Source organism: Vulpes lagopus, chromosome 6, assembly GCF_018345385.1.
Source record: "Vulpes lagopus strain Blue_001 chromosome 6, ASM1834538v1, whole genome shotgun sequence".
NCBI lineage: Eukaryota > Metazoa > Chordata > Mammalia > Carnivora > Canidae > Vulpes > Vulpes lagopus.
The window spans coordinates 61,070,284-61,090,642 of NC_054829.1; the positions used below are offsets into that span (position 1 = coordinate 61,070,284).

General features: G+C 40.2%; 1 protein-coding gene and 1 long non-coding RNA gene across 7 annotated transcripts in view; one reads left to right on the forward strand and one right to left on the reverse strand.

Annotated features, from left to right (window-relative positions):
• NPAS3 (neuronal PAS domain protein 3) overlaps positions 1 to 20,359 on the reverse strand; it is an 841,567-nt gene that overhangs the window by 81,060 nt on the left and 740,148 nt on the right. The gene's annotated exons all lie outside the window — the stretch shown is intronic.
• Positions 1,156 to 20,359, forward strand: part of LOC121493613 — a 76,242-nt gene continuing 57,038 nt past the window's right edge. Inside the window, exon 1 of one of the 2 annotated variants that reach the window (XR_005988514.1) lies at positions 1,156 to 1,184. This is a non-coding gene — a long non-coding RNA (uncharacterized LOC121493613). Of the gene's footprint in view, positions 1,185 to 1,714; positions 1,930 to 20,359 lie in introns of those variants that run through there. The other variant, XR_005988515.1, reaches the window with a different exon arrangement.

A 20,359-nucleotide genomic window follows, 5' to 3' on the forward strand; every position in this document is an offset into this window, starting at 1 on the left:
CGTTATATCAGATAGCTTCTGGGTCTAAATTGTATATTCTATAATGCCAAATAATTATTTTAAAAATTGGCACCACATATTCCTTGTTGCCTGGTAGCTGAATGCTCCCACTGCATTTGTCATAATTGTTCTGTGGTTAATCCTCTCAACTGTAGGGACTCCAGGTATTTATGGTTGCCCTTGATCTGGGTCTTCAATTATTTGACCCTCTGTGAGAATGAATCCATCTATAACAGTAGACTGTCCTTTGCCCATTGCCCCATTTTATTATTGCATTTGTTCCCAACAAACTCTATTTGTATGTCATTAGTAAAATTCTTCAGGATTTTCCAAGAGCTTGAGCAAACTGCATTTTAGAAGTGACTTACAGGTTCAGGTCCTATACAAGGAGAAAATGCCCCTGTTGTGATGCTTATCCTCATGTTTTAAGCTCAAAGTTATGACCAGCATCTTTTAGTTTCCTCCCTAATTGTTTCAGTTACAAGCAAAAGCAAATACATCAAAACAAGTTTCTCTGAAATAGAAACCATTTATACGTAAAACACTTGAGATTGAGCACTGTCTCTCTGCAGGGAGACTTTAGCGTATTTCCCATTCTTGGGACAAATAATGCACAGGTTTTGTAATGATTACTAATATTAATTACTTACATGGTAGATAATATGGCTTTTACCTTCTTCCGGTAAGTTCCGTGTATTATTTTTTGGTGCGCAAATCATATTATATTATTTAAATATGTTGGACAATATTAGTTCTATCCAAAGTAGAAACTAAAATGATCTCAGGTCAACCTAGAAAGGTCTTTATTCTGAAAGCTACGTCTTGCCCTTCAAAGTTTTTCTGTTGACACTAACAACCACTACCTAAAATCCTTTCTCTATAAGTATAATGCTTCTCTCCGACCAGGTAAAATAAAAGTGTGCATATAAGTAATTTGGGGGGAAGATAGAGTTCTTAAAGGGGAAACAAGGGCAAAGAAGAAATTACTTTTTACTGAGAGAATTAGTTTACTTTAAAAAGAATATTCTCTGTTATACAATTTGAAATCTAACATTTTAGTAGATGCATATAAGTCCAAAAACATAAAATTATCAATAAAAATGCTTGCTAGTTTGACAATTATTTTCCTTTCTCCTTTTGGCTTGTAGGGGAAGAAAGAAAGCATTCAGATACATGCAGAACATGTAAGTAATCTCAGTAAGGTGATATTCTTGGGATTTTCCATATTTATATATTTTTTCCTACATTGTATTTTCACTACCCAAGAGCCCTGCCTGTTATTTTTTTCCCGAAGTCTGAAGATCACCCCATGGATTAACAAATGATTGAGGATTCTCTCTTAAAAGACTCTTTAAAAAACTGTCAGAATCAGCCTGAGACAAAGATTTATTATGAACTATTTAAAGGGCTTAATATATGTATCCCCAATGAGCCCTTGGAGCAAACTAAAAAGGAAGAGTGGAATTCTCAAAGAATAGGAAAAATTCTCCAATGCCCCACTTTCTTCACACCATGATTACTGTTTACTCAAAGGATAAAATGCCTAACCTGTCACACAAAGTCTTCAGAAGCCACAGTCCTGCTGATGTACAGTAAAAACAAAACAATGAAGACCGACAGTAATGTGCTTGAGAAAGGCAGCTGTAATTTACTTTCTAACCTGTTCACTAACACACTAATGTGGCTACATCTTGTAGCAGGAGCTGATCTCTGACCCATACGGCAATCAAACAACTACCCGAGTGTTGGCTGTCACAGAAGCTGGGACCGTCACCTTAATTATACGTTGCTGGATAACAAACCTTCCCTTAATGAGCAACTTTTCTCCTATGTGCATTCCAACTCACCCCTTCTGTCCTTGAAAAGGCCCATCGCAGATCACTGCAGTTGGAATTTGCGAAGCATATTCATAAGTATTCTTCCTAACAGGTAATAAATACTACCTGAGCAGGCTGTTTGCTTTATGAGAATGCCAAGATATAATTAAAATTATAGGCTTGCGCTCCTGGGAGGCTCTAGAGAAGAATCACTCAAGACTGAAGGGAAACTTTCCAGTGAACTTAGAACCAAGCTTTTCTCTTTTCATATTAGTAATAATAGTAATTATTATTATTGTAATGACTGTCTTCTTTTCTTTGGGATTTATGTTTGGCAATGAGATTCCTCCCCCCCACCTCCCCTTAATTGATACGATGTCTGTACTAGTCTTCCTAGACATGGGGTTTCTTTATTTTTCTCTCATTATAACATCCTTAATTCTGCTATGACCGGCTGATAATGCCCCAACAATTAACACAGACAAAAAGGAGGATCTTACAGGGAGGGTTTACAGATAACCTTGAGGAGAAAATAGTGCCTCTGTATGAAAAGAAGACCTTTAACATTTAGGACAAACAGTGAGGCAGTCTTAAATATAAAGATGTATTTCCATCATGCCATGATCTCGGTGCTGGTTTGGGACCAGCCCATCAGCAAGGCCAATAGTACAGGCTGGTGACTCATTGCAGAGAAGGAGAGGGCCTGGAGACTGGGTCTGTGGGTCTCACTTTGATTTTATTTTAAACTTCTAAAGACTTTGCTGCTTTTTCTTCTCCTATGGGTAGATACATTTCCTCTGCAAAACAGCTCTGGTGATGTTTGGTAGGACCTATAGCAATATATAGGGAGTATTTAGAGAACTCTATTGTTTTTATTTAAAGTTGCCACATACTGTGTAATGTGTGAACTAATCTGTCCACATTGAGTGGTACATGATGAGCCTTAGTTAACGTTAGCTCTAGTGATTATAGTCTGTGTTCATAATATCTTTGCAGATATGAGGTGGATTGAGGAGCAGCAAGGGATGCTGATGCTCAGTAGCCCCCTGGGTCCCAGAGTAGAAGATTCTAACCTGGAATAACAACAGTGGCACCACTCGGCAGGATGATGGCCACAAACACAGAAAGCAGTGTGTGGCATGGGGGACTGGCATCTGCCTTGGGATTAGGAAGCTTGAGTTCTAGGTTTGGCCAAGCAACCAGACAGCTCTACACTCTGAAGTCAATCATATGCCTTCCCACCATTGATTCCCTTATCCCTCTGAAGCGCACGATATTACACATCTAACCTAATGTCAGAAGGTTGTTGGGGAAATCAGATAAATCCATACGAAGGAAAGGTTTGATTAATGTAAGTTAAATTTAAGCAGCAAACATTCGTTGAGCGCTTAGGAGGTACCTGGTGCTGAAATAGCCTATCAAATGTGAATGTGATTAATGCTGAGAAAAAAAACAAACAACAAATAACCTATAGACACGTTGCCATTTTGTTCTTAAAATTCATAGATTCACTAACATTCCTGGTTGCGTCACTATCATCAGCATCACTTTGGGTAAAAGATTTCTAGGCTGATAAATTTCAGAAATGGATAGGTATCATGAACCTGACTACAAGATGGTAAGAAAATTTTACAGTCACTGGTTTTACTAGAAAGTGCTACAGACTAAATGTGAACATGAGAAAATGCAAATGCGGAAAAGGAGAGTAGAAGATTAAACAGGGAATAAAAATGAGGAAGAAAGATGTAGTGTAGTAAGAAAGAAACTAGAGAGAGAAGATTTAAAAGATAAGTACAAAGGACTAAGAGGGATAAGAAAAACATATAAAAAATATACAGATGAAGTAATAATAAAATGTTCAAAACAGGAACCTAGGAACATTGAGAAAATAAGGGGAGAAAAGAGGAATGGAGTGAATAGGAATGCTGTTCTTACAATCAGACTGTGGGGTAGAGTTTGCAAACTAGCTGCTGATTCTGGGTTGCGTGTACCAAAGACTTATGCTTTCCTCAGGTCTACAAAGCTGGAAAAGCATGACTTACCACATATTTGGATATTAATTTTTAAGAAATGTAACGATTGCAGGAAGCAGGTATCCCCACATTTTTCAACACTAGGATTTAAAATCCATATACCGGGTGATAGGCTAGATTTCCTTATTAGCCATTTTCTTTTGTGCACATCAGCTTTGAGGTACAGGGAATTAGGATTAATGCCAGGTGATTTACATACACATTTAATTTAGTTGTCACAACACTCTTCCAGATAAGCCCTTTTATTTTTCCCACTTTAAGGAGGATCCATTGTCTATGACCACGTACTCTAAAACAACCACTATTGCTTCTACAATTTGCTTAAACTAAGTCTAGATTTATTCATCGTAATTTATTTAGAAATCTTTAACTTTCTTTCATCTCTGTGGCACTAGATTTCAAAGAGTCCTGGTGCATGGGAAGAAAAACCAAGGAAATCTTGGGAAAGGAGAGGGGGAAGTTAGAGTGATTGTAATTTTTACTTTATTTTCTAGATTTTTAAAATTTTTTTATTTTAATTTTATTTTCTTTATTTTCCAGATTTTATGAAATGTATATCTGTTCTACAATAATGTCTATCTCTGTGTACTTAAGTTGTGTGTTTAAAGGGTTGGTGCTTGTCCTGTTTACAACTTCCCTGCAATACTCTGTTTCAGGCGGCAGTTGGGACTTCAGGGGAAAGTTGGTATGGAACATCAGTAAGGAGAGCGCCTAACTTGCACTTTATGTGACAGGAGGAATCACTACATCTCTGTCACTGAACTCTAGGACTCCTCTCTGTCTTTGGCACTGAGAAAAGTGGCTTTTGTGTCTTTGTGAGAGATATATATCTATATATCTACACCCGTCTATATGTCTATCTATCTGCTGTGTCTTCTAAGTTTATATATATCCTATGGTGGTGGCGTTCAAACAGAAATAATGGTTTCCCTAGCAAACCCCTCCTAAGGACCACAGCTCCCCTCTCCTCTCCGCTCTGTGCCTGCTAGTCCTGTCATTTTATGAGCGGCCACTTCTAAAACCTGCTTTCAAAAGTTTTAAAGAACCATATTTTCTATGTTTTGTACAAATGTTTTGGAACACATTTAAATATGACACAACTTTATAAATGAATTAAAACATAAAAATTTGGGGACTCTTGGGTGGCTCAGTGGTTGAGCATCTGTCTGCCTTTGGCTCAAGTCGTGATTCCAGGGTCCTGGGATCCAGTCCCATATTGGGCTCCCTGCCGGGAGCCTGCTTCTCTCTCTGCCTGTGTCTCTGCCCCTCTCTCTCTCTCTCTCTCTCTCTCTCTCTCTCTGTGTGTGTCTCTCATGAATAAATAAATAAGATCTTTAAAAAAAAGTAAAGGAAGTGTCATGTGGTGGATGGCAACTTAGGAAGCACAGAAGGAGAGAGAAAATGAGGCCATGCAAGGAGAGGGTGGCTCTCAGGGGCAACTAGAAGGAAAAACAGAAGTAGAAGAAAAGAAGGGTCTGAAGGAGCGAGGGTGCAAACTCCAAAATACAAAAGAGAGACTTTCACTTCCATAAGGTCCCTAGACTAGGTAAATTTTTAGAGACAGAAAGTCCAGTAATGGTTATCAGAGGCTCAGGCAGAGCATATCGGGGAGCTGGTGTTTAATGGGTACAGATTTTCAGTTTAGGTGATGAAAACGTTCCTGAGGTGGATTGTGGTGTTGGTTGCACAGTGTGAATGTATTTGTAGCTATTGAACTGTATCCTTAAACACGGTCAAAATGGTAACTTTCATGTCATGTATATTTTATACTGGAAAGAGATTAGGACCTACAATAATGAAAAATGACATGATACCAACAGGCCAGAAAAAGAAAAAAAAAGAAAAAGGAAAAAAATGCAAAAGTAGAAGAGTTTGGAAAAACGTTACAGGGAAGAACAGAGAAAGAATTGAAGGAGTGGAAAACTATGGCTTCTATCAAGGCAAAGAGGAACTAGTAGCTAGAGTGTACCACATTTCACTTATTTGTTCAGCAGCAGCCAAGTATGAGGCACTTACATATTGTGGGACACTGAGGATACAGAAAGGAATTATATAGATACTGTCTCCATTTTCAAGGAGTGTCTGTTTAGTAACAGGTTACAAAAGTCAATGAGACATTGTCTTGCCCTCAAGGAATTCACGGTCAGGGCTTATCTAACTTTATCTTGTAAATAAGTTAGTGTATTTAATGAGGTTCAGCCCTCCTCCAATGTAGCCTTGTCTTGTAGTCCAAGTTAAACACACATTGGGTTGGCACTACAAACCCATTCCAGCACAGAACTCGATGATCTAGAACAATCTCCCCATGTGTAGCAAGAAAAAATGAGACGAAGGTAAGCAATTTGCCCAGGTTTACCCCATTGTCCAGGAACAGAGTTGGGAACACAACCCATTTTCTGCCAGCCCAATCCTCATTTGGTTAATATAGATTAAACAGATTGAAAGGAAAAAAACTTGCTTGATTAGTAATCAGAACAATAAAGGTGACACGCTGTTCCATCAAGTGCCAAGGACTTATTGAAATAAAGAAAATCAGAGAGGGTTTAATTTCAAGGACTCAAAGGTCATTATTTTATAGGACAGCAACCAATCATATAAATATCAAGATGAAGAAGGTACAATCAGAGCCAGATTACAAACACAAGCCAGAAACTGTTCCAGGGTGACTAATGCAATAATATTGAGGAATGTCACAGGTCCCTATTATAGTCAAAGTCACTTTAACTAATTGGCTCAGGCTATAAAAACATACAATCTGGGTCAAATGACAATGCTGAACGAAGCTTCTCTGCTCAGACATTATCTTAAATCAAAGCTTCCCAATAGGAAGGCAAGAGATAAAGAGAATGTCCAGTTTTCTGCTGGAGATCATGAGAGATTTCAAACCTTTTTTTTGTTTTGTTTTAATTTAATAGCAGCCAGCTATGTGTCTATGGACAATGATGATAATATTCTTTTTTCTTCTTTAGTATTGCTTCAAACTTCAGAAGCATGCCATGTTTCAAGGGATACTATGGGATTTCACCAATTCTAAGACATCATCCATTTTAAGATCCTTTTGTGAAGCTCTAAGAAAAAAAAATACTGCCAGTCATAAGAGCATAAGATAGCACTTATTATAAGATGCACCCCAAAGTTAGAGATGGTAAAATGTGGGAAAAAATAGAATCAATGAAGTAAGGCATTTTTATTGAGTTGGGATAAGTGATAATTATGTCTTTTGCTTTTAAAAAGGGAAATAAATCAAGGAATATGTCAGGACTCTTACTTGCTTAACCAAAATTCTTCCTTTTTTTTTTTTTTCCTTAAAAATACCTCAAGTACCCATCTCTCTCTGCCTGCTATATTCTTTAGGGGAAGCAAGCTCAACCTCAGGCATGATTGGTTAAAGTCAATTGTGGGTCAAATTGCCCACAACTAGTTTCACAACTTATTCATTCAACAAGTAGTTAATGAATTTCTACTGGTGCCAGTCAGTGGTCTAGGTTCTTTAGTTACCAAAGTGGGAAAAAGAAAACCCTCCCCAACAAAGCTTCCAATTAGAAGTTTTTTTTTAAAAAAGATAAATAAGTGAGAGTTACTAGATGGTAGGAAATCTTATGGACAAAAGTGTGATGGGATAAACACAGAGGATGTATGGAGAGGGTATTGCAATATAAAATAATGGGGCCAGAAAAAAAATCTCACTTAGAAGGTGGCATCTGATTAGAGACTTGAATGAAGTAAGGTAGTGACCATTTGGCTATCTGGTGGAATAGTGTTCCAGGAAGAAGAAACCACCTGTGCAAAGGTCTGGAGGTGGGAATCTGCACTGTGTGTTTAAGGAATAGCAGAGGCCAGCGTGGCCAGAGCAGTGTTTGGGAAAGAGAGTGGCGAGAATGAAGGCAGAGAGATGATGAAACAGTGGTATGGGTGTCAAGGACATAGCCTTGAATATGTCTGAATGTGATGACAATATGATGTCAAAGTCACACAGGAGTTTTCAGCAGAATTGGGGCATGAGCATGCTCTTGAGCTGAGAATATGAAGAAAGGATGAAGGTGGCATCACCATTATGAAAGCTACTGTCATAGGCCAGGTGGGATGTGGTCAGACTCAGGACCCTTTTTGGAAGGAACGGCTGACAGGATGCACTGAGAGATTAAATGTAGGATGACAGAGAAAGAAAGGTGTTGAGGATGCCTCCAGGGATGAGTGCACTGGCAGTGATGCAGTTCAACCCTGAGAAGTTTGGGGGGTATCTGCTGGGTTTGGCTTTGGGGGAAAGTTTATGTCACCTTCAAAAGAGACTCCCCTCCCTCCCCCACAAAATGCAAAGCATCCTGTTTGTCAGATTCTTGCTGTGAGGATATGGCTGTAGCTATAAATTTAAATGAGAAGCAAGGCTAAGAATGAGACCTGTATGCTGAGGAGACAAAAGCAGAAAGAGGGAAAGAACCTGGTTTTTGATGACCTTGTTGGGCCACCGAATTAACCCATTTTAGTATTGTCCTTCCTTTGGACTTGTTATTATATGGCATTACAACTTCCTTATTTTAAATCCAATGAATTGCTATGGAATTGAAAAAAATCATCCTTGGCAGGTAAATGATAAATCCAGCAACAGAATTCAGACCATTGAATGTGTGGCTCGATTTTCTTGACAAGGAATGTCTCCAGTGAGGGAGAGGGAAGGGTGATGATTTTCAGGAAAGGCTGGCTCTGGGATGATTGGAAGGGGGCAGAAGACAATGATGGTAAGTGGCCTTGCACAACCCAGATTACCTGCCTCCTGTTGGTGAGATGAGCAGGACACACAGTACAAAACCTAGTAAGCTTTTTGCTTTATATTAGAATGAGAATGAAATCCACTCATTTCCTAATAAAGAGCCCAGCTTTCAGAGCATTTGCTTCAACCCCTCACCTCCAACCTTTCTGCCTCCTTCTACACCTGGCCTGTGCCAACCACACTATAAGAATGGCCAGTTTTCTCAGGGTCTGGTGTTTATCATAAATTCAACCAAAGGGACATTGTGAAGCCTGGTGCAGGCCATTGACCAGGCAGCAATCCCACTCTCATAGGTCATCTTTGCTTTCAGTTAGCACTGCATAGGGCATGTCCTGGGATCTGCTGGTGGGAGCCGGACATCTCCAGTTATCAGAGGCAGTGATGATTTCAAAAGCAGTGATTAAGTGATTAAGGCAGGGATTTTGTCTTAAGATCCTTGTCTAGAACTGGAATGTCTTTACGTAGCAAGTTGTACATCTGCTCAGTGCAGGAGCTGGCTTTGTGGAAACAGTTCCCCTTGTCCTGTTTGAAACATTCGGCTTCTCTCATGAACCCAGGTTATGAAGCATGTTTGCATCTTAGGGCTTTCAGGGGCAGCTAGGACCATTCCTACAGATGCCACTTGAATGCACATGTGCTATTACAGAATACTTTTCCGTCACATCGGAGGCTGCTGTCCTCTAGGTCATTTGCTAGGTGTGTGTTTAGTTTTACCTGTGCCAGCTCCCACTGGGACCTGAAACAGAGACTGTCCCTTATAGGGGGAGACTGGCTGCAAAACCACCAGCCCCTTCCCATCACTGCCTGTCTTCTGATTGGTGTTTTTATAGGTCCCCAGCGATGGGAATTTTCAGAACAAAGTGAAGTACTTGGAGTGCTTATTTGCATGTCAATTTCCAGAATGCTTCTCCAACTTTTCACCGTGCCATAGTGATGCTTTTGTATCTCTTCTGCCTGGGAACAAACGGAGAGGAAGGGCCCGAAGTGGGTCAGTGCAGTGTCCTGGCACTTCCTTTGGCTGAGTCTTTGCCCAGCGGGGTACAAGCCAGGCTGTTACTTCTCCCTGGCCTCTCAGATCCCCTCAGTAGCCCTGCAGAGCTGGGAGGTCTGCTCTCTTTATGGGGGTTTGAAGCGAGCAGGCACCTGACCATGGGAACGTTCCCGCCCTGGGTCACAGGCAGCCTAGTGCAAGTGACACTGGTGGGAGTCTGATGATCTCTATTTGCTGCGTTCCAACCGTCTTTCCCTTTAACCCATCACTTGCCTGTCCACATGTCTAGCTGGGAATAACAAATGTGGCAGGTAGGTGGCAGGAGAAAAGTAGAATTTCTTTTCCTTTGGGACAGTAGACAGGTCCTGTCATTATAGTAAATCAACTGTAAGTATCCTGCAGCACTATCATAAAACGGGCGAATGAAAACATTTTTTTCTCCATCAAAAGAGTCTTTGAAGTTATTTTCTCTGGCGGAATCTCATAGAAGAGGGTACAGGAAACAACATTCCTTATATGTCGATTTGCCCCAGTCCCCCGTCATGCAGGGAAGTTCCCTACATTACAGTCTCAAAAGCATTGTCCGGTCACATTTTAAAGGCCCCAACTTCAGCTATTTCCCCTGGGATGCGCGCATCCGAAATTTTAACAGACAATGTTCATCTGTCAGTTCAGCTATTGCTGTGAGGGTGCTGCAAAAGAGGCGCGTTGCACACTGAATTCCAAAGAGTTTTGTGGCTGTCACCTGACATTCTGTATATTAAAACAATATTATTAAAATCACATTAATTTTATCTTAGTAAATTTTTAATGTGCAGTTATAAGGTAATCAGGGAAGTTTTATTATCCAGTGCATGCACGTATATATTATAGCAATAAATCCTCGCTTGGTTAAAGAAAAACAATAATAATAGAGAGGGGTTTCAGATGAAAGTGAGTGAGTCTGAAACATGTGCTTGCATCCAGCATAACTTTTAAACAGATATTTCAGAAGTTTTATTTATTTAAGTAATCTCTACACCCAACGTGGGGCTCAAACACATGACCCAGAGATCCAGAGTCAGACACTCTCCCGGCTAAGCCAGCCAGCCACCCTCTAAGTAGATATTTTAAAAGTTCTGTGGGAGAAGGTTGGGTTATGATCTAAGCACCTTGGTACTTTGAATACATTTCTAGATGTCGGAGTATCTGGTCACCTGGTGATCTAAACTACATATGTATAGTGTGTAGATAGAAAGGGAGATTTTGTATAGAAAGTATGTTCAACGTTTTCTAGCTTATTACCAGGACTCATAAAGCATTTCCACTTGTCTTCCATCATCTGTATTATGGAAGCCTAGAATAAATAAGAATTGGTAGTAGAGTGAGCCCCTTAGAATTTCCTGCAAACAACTGATGGTGCCCTGTCCCGAAGTCACTCCCCACACTTGGGGATTCCTTTTTTTTTTTCTTTCTCTGGCGGTTCCTTGTTTGAATGTTTTCCTCATTACTGGTACTTAAAACAGAATGGTCAGGAGCAAAGTGCCCCCAGGGAGGCTAAGTCCTTTGCTTTCCCATTGTCCAGCATAGGAGTGGAATGACTTGCTGGAGAAGAATGCTACCTTGGCTTGCTAAATGAAATTTGGTAATTATTTTGGTGATTTCAACACCCATGCTTTCCTGAGGCTCTCTTAAGTCTAGTAAATAAGAAGCCATATAATTGACAAACTATACTCTATTAACTCCGAGTAACATAGGTAGGATGTCAAGCCCAACAGTGCTTCCTCAAGCTCTCTATCCCCTTTCAAAAACTTCTTGGGTCCCAAATTTCCTACCTTCTACCTTGCCTCCACTCGAGATCTGAAATGTAGGAATTTCTGATGTCCCTGTATCCTGATTTATTTTCTAATTACAGATTGGAATTGGTGCTCTGCTAGCAAATTTTGCTCTTGCCACCAAAGCCAGCAAGTTGTTAAATCAAGTCTCATTGTGTTAGTAACTTCTTATCACATTAGCAGAGATTAAATTTGCTAATGTAATATGAAAATCACTAACATAAGATGAGTGCAAATAGAAACCAAAGTCTCCACAGACCTCCTAAAGGTAATGTTGAATGTGGAAACATCTCTCTCCAGTGGGTTGCTCTTGCTAACAAGTGGGAGTGTCAAAGTTGCCACTTTGATTTACCTTCAATGCTGTCTTGCAGGGCTGAGGTGTGGTAGGGGTGTGTGTGTGTGTGTGTGTGTGTGTGTGTGTGTGTGTGTGTGTTGGGGAATAGGAGAGGAGTCTGATAAATATTAACCATTTCATACATACACTTGAAGGGTTACTTAAGTCCTGAAGAAGGGCAGGCCTTTTTTCTTCCTTTGTTTATTTGGTGAATTGGAAAGAAAATGGTTTGTGTAGTTAAAACAGCCACGCTGGAGTTCCAGCTCTTTTGTTCATTGACTAGCAGTGAACCTTTCTAGACTTTGGTTTTCTCATCTATAAAATGATGGTATGTGGACTCCGGCAGGGTTCTCATGAGAATCAAACAAAATAATGGACATGAAAGAACTACTTAAACTGTAAAGTACTCTGCTAGTGTTATAATACCAGCCCCTCTTATGCTCTTCTGTTATCCTGTGACACCATCCAACTCAGCCACAAACATCAACCTAAATTCTTGCCCTCCCCAGTTAGCTTTTCAGAGGGTGGGCTCTGTTCTCCAGATGGCCAAGGATGGCAGACTGGAGGCGGGAAGTAGCAGAGTACGAATTCATTTCCTGGCATCCTGAGATATTATTCATCAGGCTTTGGGGTGGGACAGTATTTCCTTTAAATTTGAAATAGCTAGAATTTATCTTATAAGAAGCTGATTAACTTCCTATTCACGAGCAACCACCTTTCTCCAGGGGACAATGGCGGACTTAGACACATAGGGTACGCTTTGGTGCTATCTATAGAAATAAAGCAGCTATTTTTGTGAACAGAAAAGAGGTTTTAGTCATGTGCCAAAGGCAGGCAGAAAAATGGAATACAAAAACCACTTGGGTGTTTTGGAAAATTGGCCACTAATTCAATCAATAAACACGAGGGGGTGGGGTGGGTAACACTGCTTCACTTGGAATTTTCAATCAATAACAGATCTGATTCCTTAGTATTCCTAGAAATGTGACCAATTTTATGTCCTTATTTTACAACTAGGGGAAAATAAAACGCCGAGGAGCTGAGGTCTAATAGTAGCAGGTGATAAACAATGACCAACACCTACTTTTGGTAAATCCTACAAAAGAATCACACTCAGGGCAACTACACCCAGTATGCCAAGCACCGGAGAGAAACATTCAGGGGATCTAAGCTTTCCTTCTCCTCTCCAAAGTGGATGGCCCTCTGCATGCTTTAGCTGAATTTTTGCTTTTTAAATTTCCCTGTTTTTTCCCCCCACGTGTCTGTGTTTTCTAGACTCTCTCAGATTCTTCCATGACTCAAATACCCTTAAATAATTCTTTTTCATCAAGTTTTGCCATCTTGCTTTTCATCTTCGTCTTCCAGGTTGTTAGTAAGCCTGAAGAAAGCTGGTATCAGCATTCTCCCCTGGGCTCCCCACAATTAACCTCTTTCTATGGAAAGAAATAGCCTTTTATTCCTACTCATTGCTTTCCATCTCTTAACTAGTTTAAAGATGTAACAGAATTTTAACCCTTGCCCATGGTTACCAATTTTGCTTAATACTCTTGCAAGAATTATCATTTTTTCATTCTTTCTTAAAGTCCTTTGAAAGTCAGAATGCATCACGTGCACCACTTCTCTCTGTTCTCGGTGGTTTGGGGGACTCCTTCCAAGGACTCCACAGCTTCTAAGTCTTCTCCAATCTGCTATGATTCCACTACTGCACTGGTTCTTTCTGGAATGCCACCTCGCTCCTTTGAGAGGTGAGCCTTGAGCTCACTGTCCCAAGGTGGGAAGACCTGTGTGCTGCCATCGCTGTGATCACCAGGAAGATCACGAGGGTCGTGGTCAGCTGCTTTTTTGTGCCTGCTCCAGGACTTGCCAGGTGAGGGCCACCTGGCAAGTCTTTTGGGAAATGGAACGGTTTCTTGGATCATAGCTCTCTTTGATGCCCTCATCCTCTCCAGGACACAGCCTCCCCCTCACCATCATAAGTGCACTTTGCCTCCCCACCCCCTGGTCAGGGATTTACCCGTGCTCTGCACCATGCACCCAGTCAGGGCAATAATTTAGTGGTGCTCTGTGCATCCCCCATCCGCTCCCACTACCCTGACCCGGGGCTGCCTTTCCTCCAGACCTGCTTCTCCTGAAGGCCTCGTAGAAAGGCTGATAATTTGCCTTGATGTCTTTGTTCTTTGAATTTATTCTTCCTTCTCCTGCCCTCCATCCTGCCTGCTGAAGTTTTATGTTCCTTTCTATTAGCTTCACTTGGGTGGGAGTTCTCTCTTTTAAAGCATACTTTTCCACCCGACTGCATCTCTGCGATTTGAACCATCCAGGTTTTTCTTTCTTGCCTTATCGCTGCCTTTTTTGTTGTTGTTCTGGGACGGGCGCAGAGCCTTGCTCTAATCAGGTATTCCTCAGCCGCCTTCATGCTGATTCTATGGATTTTAATTTGCTAACGTTTCCCTTCAGGCAGTTTCCAACATCCAGTTCCTAGGTCTTGCGCAGCGCTGAGTACACTGTTGGCACTCAACAAATATTAAATAATCATCATCCTCCTTTTGACAAAAAGAAAGAAAGAAAGAAAGAAAGAAAGAAAGAAAGAAAGAAAGAAAGAAAGAAAAAGAAAGCAGCTGCTCTTGAATTCTGCTTGTCAAAATAGAACTATTTGTGTTCAAGTCCTCACTCCACCATGTCCAACCTAATTATGCGGAGGTCAGTTTTGTTTTGCGGCTCAACAGCACACACTGTCTCAATCAGAATCAACTCCTCTGCTTTTTAGAAATAAATATATTTTGCCTTATTAATCATCTTGGCTTAAGAGTAAGAGACTGAGTTGAGTACCCACAATCTGCTAGACTGTACCCAAGTGGGCAAAATAAATGTTATTTCTTCTCCAAGCTTACACTGTTTGGACAGGCGGATGGAGGATGAATGATTTTTTTTTTTTAACCGGGTGGTATTATTTAAATGGATCTATTTTATTGCTGTTCCTAAAGCTATTTTCTTAACGACAGCCTTTCTTATAATAAACCAAAAAGGCTGCCATCTATCCCTTTTGCCCCAGGCAAGTTCTCACTTTCTTCCCGCCTTTCGGCTTTAAGAGGTGATGAGTGGTAGTAGTTGAGGAGAAGACTCTGGGGTCAGCTGCTTCGGGTGGATTCCTTAACTTCTCTGAGCCTCGGGTTCATCTGGAAATCATATTAAGACTAGTACTCAGTCCTAGAATTATTGTGATGATCAGACAATTTTTTAAAAATGATCAGACAATTGATATGGTACTTTGAAAAATGCTTGGCACATACTAAGTGCTCAGTACATGTTAATCATTATTGCTTAGATTATATATTTAAAGCTATCTACCAAGTTCCTTTTTATTTTCCTTACTTCCACTCAGGTGCCCTGGCATCCATCTTATGGGACATTTATCTTCTTGGATTACAGGAAGCAGCAAATCAGTGGGAAGGGCACAGGGTTTGTTATCACCGAGACCTGTGTTTAAGATCTCCCTCTACTACTTGCAGGGGTTGGACAAATCCATTGTTCTGATTTTTAGTTTCCACAGTTGTGAAAATGGGGTTTGCACTGCCTTACATGGTGACCGTGAGGACCAATCTTTGGCACTCAGGGGAACAGTCCACAAAAGACAGTTCCATCCTCTTTTCTTGCTACTAACGTTTTTTGGCTCAGCATGGAGTCACTGGGCCTCTGCCCACAGAGAGCAACCCGGTAGTAGTCCAGATTTTGATGTAAAGAAGGGATTAAAAAAACGTAGCAGCCTGAGAGGACCAAAGGACAGAGGAAAGCTTTTCAGTCTTGAGGACTCTCCACCACAATGCTAATGTCATCCCAAGATTTGTCATACTTGAATGAAGAGGGCTGTGTGACCATAGGGCCTCCCCTAGCACTTTACATGTGTTACAGGGGTGGAGGATTTAGGCTAACAGCACATTACTGTATCCTCAGAGAATGCATTTTTCATTGGTCATTCACTTCATTTTTCATTTGCTATTTTTCATTATGGTATTAAACTGTGTGATAAATGAAAGGTAGAGGAACTTGACAGATGATTTGATTTCCGCCCTTGTCAGATTATTTGGCTTAGTTTCCTTATGAAAATAGAAGGCAGGCCCTGTAAAATTGTTCTCGTGGATTTGTTTTTCAGCATGTTTCCCGCCACTGCCATATCTAATCTATCTATTTACCTATGATTCAGTTACTGATCTCTATCCCTCTGGAGCCTGGATACATATTGACAAAGTTTCCTATTTGCTACAGTGCATAGTATCTAAGGAACATGCCACATGAACTCCCAACTCTTTCTCCACATAGCTTCTCCACATCCTGTATTATTAAAGAGGCTTCAATTATAGCATACCCACAAAAGACCCAGACTTTGCAACAAAAGGAAGTCTGTCCATTCTTCTGTTTAAATACGGAGCAGATTTTGCCTCCCCTCTTGGTAATGCAGAAAGGATAAATACAATATTGAGCATGTTCTGCCGTTTATCAGCTGCCAAAGCAAGGGTTAGCAACATAGCTATTCATATCTGAAAACTTTATTGAAACTTATTATTATGTGTGCTTCTGGGGGGAAAAAGAGGGACCTATGAACTCTGTAGATGACATTAACTTCGTAAATAATCACACTGCCCAGGGAAGGGAAAGTTGCAAAGAAAGAAGGAAACAGAAAGAAAGAAGGAAAGAAAGAAAGATAGATATTCAACCTTTTCTTTCTCCTCCTAGTAGGTAAAAAAAAAAAAAGAAAAAAGAAAAAAAAGGTTCCAAGATAGATCATATGTTTATCTGTCTTGTTGCAGCTTTCAGCAAAACTGATGTGATATGACAAAAAAAAGAAAAAAAAACAAACAACCACCAGTCTCTAAGTAGCAGCCTCACTTAGACAACGCACAAATAAAAATGAGGGCCTCTCTTAGTTTGGACAGCTTTAAAGAAAATGGAAGAGCTGCAGTCAATCCCAAAGCCCAATAATGGAGTTAATTGTGAGTTGCTAGAGCAGACAAGTGATGGAGAAATGGTTTATGAGCCACCTGCCTTAAAGTGCACCCGCGATTTCAAGTGCGCAGGCACAGCGATGCTGCTCCGCTTCCCCTCTCCCTCTGCCCCAACCTTGTAAGTAATCTCAGGCGTTTATAAAAGCTTTTCCTTCTAAACTCCCCATTAAGCAGCATTCAAAAATGCATGCTGAAAGTGTCAGTTATTAGCCATGGTGTGCATCAAGCCCCTCTCCCCCTCTGGTTAATGTGAGCGGTTACTCTGCTCCTGACCTATTAAAACTTTGTTTGCTATTATACTTGCTGGCAAGCTAGTCATGTGGAAAGGTGTTGAGGAAATGAGCCGCTGTGTTCCCCAGGTGATGCAGACACTTTATCAAGCTGATCCCTGCCATGTTATGTAAACTATACCAAGTAGCATTCATTTTAAACAACGAGATAAACAGATCTAATAAGCTTCAGGGCATCATGCTTTATGCATGAACTCCTTTTTATTTTTATATTTGAGGGTTTAAAAACATTTTTTTGGTCTTTTATATAATCCATTGTAGTGGAAAAGTAAAATAACGTCTGAACCACCACCATAGCCGCACATCCAGTTTCCAGGTTCTGAGAGTGATCTGGTTAGTTAATGGCATGTTACCTTTTTAAGTTTGCTCTTAACAATTAATTTCTAACTAAAATACTATTAATAGCTGTAATGAGAACAACTCAAAAGTTAAGTGGAGTCATCTGCAGAGGTAAAAATTATATGTATCCACAGTACAGTTTTTATATACACACTTTCAAAACTTCTATTAGCCATCTAGCTTGCCACTTTAATAAATTTGTCATCACAAAGCTCCGCTCTTTATTTTTCCAGAAATTCCCTAGATTTTGTTGAACATTTATGTGCAAGGTAACGGGCCATAATATGAATTTTACTCTGTGCTTTTCTACACGGTTTTCTTTCATCCTCACTGATCCTTTGAAGTGCCATTATTATATCAATGTTACAGATAAAGATAGTGAGGATTAGAAAATAAAATAACTTGTCCAAGGTTACCCAGCTCTGAGACAACATTCAAAGTCAGGTGTGTCTGACTTTCTCAATGTCTTGCCTTTGATACAGAGAGGTGGAGGAGAACATGGGCTGTGGGGTCAGAGCCCTGAGTTCAGATCTTAGCCCTACTACTTACTTGACCCTTACTTACCTACTGGTGTGAAACCTTGGGATAAGTTACTTAACTTTCCTGACTTTTCTTGAACTCTCTTGTATAATGGGGTTCATAGTAGTTCCTACCTCAGTGAGTTTGGTGAGATATAAATGGAACAACATATGCACCTTACCTGGCACATAGGAAGTTCTCATTGGTCATTTGCTGTTATTGTTGTTAATTTTATTTTATTTTATTTTATTTTATTTTATTTTATTTTATTTTATTTTATTTTATTTTATTTTATTTTTTTTGTTGTTAATTTTATTACCAGGTACTTACTGCCTTCGGTAAGTGATAGTCGTGGGTTTACTGTTAGAGTTTTCAACCTAGAAAGTTCTCTGATCCTAGAAGAACAAAGGCTAGGAGAATTTTTTTAATGACCTAATACTATTCATTAAAATATCTTTTGGCCACATTGTTCATAAATTCTACATTATATAGTACAAGAATTCTTCTACTCCAACTCTGAACCCTCCTCCTTCTGTCTACTGCAGTTTCCAAAGAAAGTGAGTCGACTCAGGAAAGCATTTATATTTCATTACCTACTGTATTAAACTGAAAGTTCTAGTTCAGTTGGGAGGAAGTTTGATATTTATGAGGCCATACAATGTGCCTTCTAGCTTAAGTTGAAATTTTTGGGTGGATAACTTTGTTTATAGAATTGCCAACTTATGGCCTATATTCAGTAACAGAAGACAAAGTATATCAACTCCTATCCATGGCTTCTGGGTCCTGATTTTCAAGTGTTGTAAGATTAGTCTGCCCTTCAGATAGCTGGCTGGATTCTGATGCCTTGGCTCATGAGAGGATGAGGTCCCTGTGTTCCTGCCCTACCACATGCCCTCCCTCCCCTTCCACATACACCTCTAGGACAAGAGTTGGCAAATGGCAAGTTACTTTTTTTTTTTTTTTAATTTTATTTATTTATGATAGGCACACAGTGAGAGAGAGAGAAGCAGAGACACAGGCAGAGGGAGAAGCAGGCTCCATGCACCGGGAGCCCGACGTGGGATTCGATCCCGGGTCTCCAGGATCGCGCCCTGGGCCAAAGGCAGGCGCTAAACCGCTGCGCCACCCAGGGATCCCGGCAAGTTACTTTTAAAAAAGATACAAATCTCTATGGATCATGAGCCAACCCATGGTTAGGGTTCTTCCAGGTTGTATGTAAGTGCAGTCGTGCTGACCAGAGAACCTAACAGATCCCTGCATTCAGAGTTCAGCCACTTTCCTCACATGGATACAACTTCTGTTTTTCAGTTTTCTTATTTGATAAGTAAGAGCTATTAACCTCACAAAGTATTGCTATTTGTGGTGTATTTATAGAATAATTTGTTAGGATTATTTGCATCTGCACTGAAATTGTTTTTGAGTTCTTTCCAATTGGAGAGATCCATCAAAAGGGCTGAAAATGAGTGAAAATGACAGGAGTATGTTCCAAATGCAACAGAAAGCCACTCTCCCACCAAATGCAGTTTTGGCTGAATTCCCTCCTTCTTTATATAGCCAAGATAATTCTGCCCAAGGGATAGGGATAACTATCTGTATTGGGTGGGAGCAGTAACCAGATGACCAATACCATGTGCATGTTTGAAGAGAATTTGAAAGAGCATGACAATTAATGTGGAATAGAGGACATCCTCTCTGTAGAGCTACTTCTGAAAGGAACTGAAAATACTCCTTTTAAGCACTCTTCCAGAATGTTCTCCAATGTGAATTTCTATATCCTCCTCTAGAAAGCTGAACAATTTGATAATCTACTTTCTTCCTACCATACCTTAATTTCATCTTGCCTCTTCTACTCAGTTGTTTCCAATTTCCTTCTCTTAGTAGATGTTAAGATCCTTGAGGCCATGTCCCATTTCTTTTTCATCTTTATCTCTTTCAAAGCATCTGGTAGAGATATTTGCACATAGAGTTTGGTTTGAACAAACAGGTCATTAACTTGTTTGATTGCACATTGTACCTCATGGATAGAGAGTGACTCAGTAGGAGGATTGTAGGTACTCAAATGCTTAAGTGAATGAATGAATGAATGAATGAACAGACCACTAAAGAGCTGCTTCAACACCCTCTTTGTAGGAATCAATGAGACTAAAGGCAGCTGGGAGTGGAGCTGTGTCTATATACCCTGTGACTCTCATGACATACCCCCTGTTTTCTAGGAAACATTACAACAATTTAGTGACATAAGTGAAAAGCCAGATGTAAAAACTGATGAAAGAATCTATTGCAACAGTAATTCTTACTGTGTTTGGGAATCATGGTCCACTTTGAAAACTTGAGCAAACCCTTTCCCAAGAACAACGAACCTTTGTCCATACACCCAGTTTTGTGTACAGTGCTCCTCTTGACATGGGTTGATCAAATAGATTCCCAAGTTAGCAAACTTTGCTTTAATAAGGA